This window comes from Myotis davidii, unplaced genomic scaffold (genome assembly GCF_000327345.1).
Source record: "Myotis davidii unplaced genomic scaffold, ASM32734v1 scaffold223, whole genome shotgun sequence".
Classification (NCBI taxonomy): Eukaryota; Metazoa; Chordata; class Mammalia; order Chiroptera; family Vespertilionidae; genus Myotis; species Myotis davidii.
In genome coordinates, this window is record NW_006294609.1 from 5,984,467 (window position 1) to 5,989,977 (window position 5,511).

A 5,511-nucleotide genomic window follows, 5' to 3' on the forward strand; every position below is an offset into this window, starting at 1 on the left:
AGTGCAGGCCAGAAGGAAGTGGCAAGAAATATTCAAAGTGATGAATACCAAGAACCTACAACCAAGACTACTTTATCCAGGAAAGCTATCATTCAGAATTGAAGGTCAGATAAAGAGCTTCACAGATAAGGAAAAGCTAAAGGAGTTCATCACCACCAAACCAGTAGTATATGAAATGCTGAAAGGTATTCTTTAAGTAGAGGAAGAAGAAAAAGGAAAAGGTAAAAATTATGAATAGCAAATACATATCTATCAACAAGTGAATCTGAAAAACAAGTGAATAAAAAATCTGATGAACAGAGTAAACTGGTGAATATAATAAAACCAGGGGCATAGAAAGGGAGTTGACTTGACTATTCTTGCGGGGAAAGGGGTGTGGGGGTGCAGGAAGAGACTGGACAAAAATCGTACACCTATGGATGAGGACATGGTGGGGGGTAAGGGCAGAGGGTAGGGTGGGAACCGGGTGGAGGGGAGTTATGGGGGGAAAAAAGAGGAACAACTGTAATAATCTGAACAATAAAGATTTAATTTTAAAAAAAGCAAGACATGTGGGAAGAAAATGTACAATTCTTTAATTAAAATTATTTCCCACTGACCTAAACTTTGAGTGTTTCATGAAATATTCTACCCCAAGATCGTCTGAGTTCCTGATAATGTATAAACATGTTATCTTTTTTATGATCAGAAAAGTACCTTGGGTTTAAAAGTATAGAATGAGAATCTTACTGAAAATGAGATTAAACTAAGTTTTAAAGTTAAGGGATAAAGAAAAGAATTATTTTTCACTCCGAACTACCTTGTTGACTTTAAAAAAATTGAGAGGTATTATTTATTGCTAAGGACATATTTAGTCTTATTCTCAAAGATTACACTTCCCCCAGAGCTTTGTGACCTGATTGAATGGCAAACCTTTTGAAACATTTTCAAAATTATTAAAAAATCAGAAAAGGTTACTTTCTTTTTTGAATGTGTTGAGTTTATTAAGCTTTTCTTTATAAAAGCACATATAATGAATAAGAATGCTTAATGATGTTAATTTGCATTGATAATATTTTATTTTCAAAGTGCTTTAGTCACTAACTCATCTACCCTGTAATTCTGGGAAATGACTTTAAACGATATTTTCCCCTTTTTAGAAATGAGAGTATCAAAGCTGAAACGCTCATGTGATTAATCCAGTGGCCCAAATAGATAGTGTATTTCATAGGCAGATACACACATGCCTGCACACACGCACACACACATACACACACACACATAATGAAAGAATGTATGCATTGCATTCAGGCTAGGCATACCTATTACTTTCCATTATATCTTAGATCCCTTTCATGTGTACTTATAACATAAAAAATAATTTAAGATTTATTGAATAATGTATGAAAGAGGAAGAAGTCATTGAATATAATAAATTGTTAATATTGTAAAACTCAAAAAAAAAATATGGGCTTGTGATCCAACACAGGAGGCAGGAAGCGCTCTAGCTCGTGTCAACTCTCTGAGCGCGCGGAGGCGAACGAGGAACCAGTATTATGGTGGAACAGGATGTGGAAAACGAGCTTCTGGATTATGAGGAAGATGAAGAGCCCCAGGCTCCTACAGAGAGCACCCCAGTACCAAGAAAGATGTCAAGGGGTCCTACATTTCCATCCACAGCTCTGGCTTCCGGGTCTTTCTGCTGAAGCCTGAGCTCCTGAGGGCCATAGTGGACTGTGGCTTTGAGCATCCATCTGAGGTGCAGCACCAGTGTCTTCCCCAAGCCATCCTGGGCACGGACGTCCTGTGCCAGGCCAAGTCTGGAATGGGCAAGACTGCAGTCTTCGTGCTGGCCACCCTACAGCAGATTGAGCCCGTCAATGGACAGGTGACCGTCCTGGTCATGTGCCACACTCGGGAGCTGGCCTTTCAGATCAGCAAGGAGTATGAGCGCTTCTCCAAGTACATGCCTATTGTCAAGGTGTCCGTGTTCTTCGGGGGTCTTTCCAACAAGAAGGACAAAGAGGTGTTGAAGAAGAACTGTCCCCACGTCATGGTGGGGATTCCAGGTCGCATCTCGGCACTCGTGCGGAACAGGAGCCTCAACCTGAGAAACGTGAAGCACTTCGTGCTGGACGAGTGTGACCAGATGCTGGAGCAGCTGGACATGCGGCGGGATGTACAGGAGATCTTTCGCCTGACGCCACGCGAGAAGCAGTGCATGATGTTCAGTGCCACGCTGAGCAAGCAGATCCGGCCCATCTGCAGGAAGTTCATGCAAGATCCCATGGAGGTGTTGGTGGACGACGAGACCAAGCTCACGCTGCATGGGCCGCAGCAGTACTATGTCAAGCTCAAAGACAGCGAAAAGAACCGTAAACTCTTCAACCTCTTGAACGGACTAGACTTTAATCAGGTGGTGATCTTCATGAGGTCGGTGCAGTGCTGCATGGCCCTGGCCCAGCTACTTGTGGAACAGAACTTCCCAGCCATCGCCATCCATGGGGCCATGGCCCAGGAGGAGCGCCTAGCACGCTATCAGCAGTTCAAGGACTTTCAGCGGCGGATCCTGGTGGCCACTGATCTGTTTGGCCGAGGGATGGACATTGAGCGAGTCAACATCATCTTCAATTATGACATGCCTGAGGACTCGGACACCTACTTCCCCCGGGTGGCCCGTGCCGGTCGCTTTGGCACCAAAGGCCTGGCTGTCACTTTTGTGTCTCATGAGAATGATGCCAAAATCCTCAATGATGTTCAGGGTAGGTTTCAAGTCGATGTGGTGGAGCTTCCTGAAGAAAGAGACATCTCCACATACATGGAGCAGAGCCGGTAACCACACACCTGACATCCCAGAGCCCCCTGCTTCCCACGTGCTGCTTCAAGTCCTCTTTCTACACGACAGTGGGGCTTTCTTTTTCTGTTCAAACACTGTACATTTGTGTAACAATAAATTTGTATTATGGAAAAAATAAATAAAAATACGGGCTTGTTAAGGCACGTTTAAATGCTTCTTAGAACAAAGGTAAGGTGCCAATTTATTTGAGGACAACCATACAAGTTCTTGATAAGCTAGGAAGTCTCCTTGTTTGCAGTGGCAGAGAGCAGTTGATTCTCCTTAATAAACAATATTTTTATTGATTTTCAGAGAGAAGAAGGGAGAGGGAGAAGAGAGAAACACTGATCAGCTGCCACCTGCATGCCACCCAGGCATGTGCCCTGACCCAGAATTGAACCGGCATCCTTTCAGTGCATGGGACAACACTCAACCAACTGAGCCACACTGGCCAGGGACAAGAGGTAGTGTATATGCTCTTCTTTTAGAAAGTAGAGCTGATGGCTATAGTGGGCAGGGCTGCCCCTGGGGTGGGGGTGAAGGTGCGGTTTGAAAGTAGGTCCCAGTCACCCTCCTAAATTTAACGTTGAGGCAATCCAGTATCTCTCCAGTCACCTGAGACCTTCTAGCCAGAGACTTAAGAAGCATTTTCTAGTATTAGGGCAATAAATAGGTCAAAAACAGATACCTAAAATAAAATGTGAGCTGCTTCCGTGAAAAAATGGATATTTCTCAAACTTCTAAAGTACATCTTCCTGCCCAGACAGGGAAATGGATCAGGTGATTTTCTAGGTTCTCTGCTCTAATGTTTCATGATACTGATTTGTTGTATCCAGGTTCTTTAGGGTCAGGGAGAGGGTAGCATTCAAGCCCATTGGGTAGCCATATGCAATTTTATCTTGTTTTTACAAATCAAGACAGTTTAAGACAGCCCAAGTCTCACTTTACTCAGGTCAGAAACTGAGTCTGAAGGCGGATCAGCCTCCCGGAGCTTCCTCGCTATCTGTAATCAACATGTGCACCTTGCAACCCGGGCAGCCCCGTTAGTCTACGCTGTAGGACCTGAGCCTTGCCGGGCCCGAGTTCATGATCAGCAGTGTCTACTGTATACAGTGGTTGAAAATGGATCCTGCAGATGTGGGACAGCTGTTTGTACTTAGCAGTTAAGTGTCCCTGTGATGCTGGCGGTCTCTGAGAAAAGCATTGTTCTTTGCAAGGCATCCATCTCACAGAGGCTTCCTAAATCAGGCCCAGATGTCTACATCCAACTCGCATTTCTCCATGAAGACACTTCTTTCTGGAGCGGTAGCCTTTTCACTAAGGTACACGCAGTGGAGAGTGCAAGTCAGCATGCCCGACTCTGAAGGGAAGGATCCGAGTAACAGGATCTGAGTGTTAGAACTGGAGAGACATCCCCATCAACTAAGCCAATCCTCACACACCTATGAGGATGACAGCATGCCCATTTCACAGATATGAAAGAAGCTAACAGCAGACAACAGCACTGGTTTTAGAACTCCAAAGCCATTAACTAGAGACTTCTAGTTAGCCTCAAATACCAGCTCCTGCATTTTCCCAGTAATGAGACTTCCCATTTTTAGTTGGGTAGACCCGACGGCCCAGAACAAGACCCATTTTTCTTGCAGCTAGGTTTGGCTATGCCAGTAAATGTCCAGCAAAATAGGATGTAGGTAGAATCAGTGAGTTTGGGTTCCAGGCAGTGTTCTTAGAGTAAGAAGGTCCTTTTGCTTTCTTCCTGGCTGGCATCCAGATGATGGCTGGAGCTCCAGGAGCCATCTAGAAGCATGAGGCAACTTTGGGAATGTGTGCCTCGAACAACAGACTGATGGAATCCGAGTCCTTGCATCATGGAACATCATGCCAACCCTACATAAATCGCCTCCAGATTTTAATAGAACAACCATTTGGATAAGCCACTATTCTCTTAGGTTTAGCAATTGTCATTAGGAAAACCTAATACAGCCTCATCCTCAAACGCACTGACAAAAACAAGAGGGCCTGAGCAGTGGAAGTCCTCTGTGCCTTTGATGATCACCTTTTACCAATGCTGGGTGGAGAGGTGTCAAACAGGTGTTCAAGGATGAGATCTTAGCACTAGTTCTGGACGCACAGGATTTGAAGGAGAAATAAGTTTAGCTGATAAATGATCATGTTTTGGTATGACTTGGCTGATCTCTATCTAGTCAAATAAAAAAGAACAGACTCAAAACCCCTGAGTTATTGTTGAAAGTATTATATATGTCCCTTCTTTTCCCCCATTGGCCCCCTCTAGCCCATCCCATCCCTCCATCCCAGGCCCTTACTGACCCATTATCTGTGTCCATGAGCCATGCATATGTGCATACAAGGTCCTTGGTTGATTACCTCCCATCCTCCCCCGCCTTCCTTTCGAGACTCTGCACTCTGTTCCATGCTTCCATGTCTCTGGATTCATTCCATTCGTCAGTTTATTTTGTTAGATTCCACATATGAATGAGATCATGTGATACTTGTCTTTCTCTGACTGACTTATTTCACTTAGCATAATATTCTCCAGGCTTCCATCCATGCTGTTGCAAATAGTAAGAGATTCTTTCTTTTTTTACAGCAGCGTAGTATTCCATAGCGTAGTAATCCACTTATCTACTGATGGGCACTTGAGCTGTTTCCAGATCTTAGCTATTGTAAAACGTGCT

General features: G+C 44.2%; 1 pseudogene; it reads left to right on the forward strand.

Moving 5' to 3' along the window:
* Positions 1 to 1,529: 1,529 nt before the first annotated feature.
* Positions 1,530 to 2,815, forward strand: LOC102763330 (annotated as a pseudogene).
* The last annotated feature ends 2,696 nt before the right edge of the window (positions 2,816 to 5,511 follow it).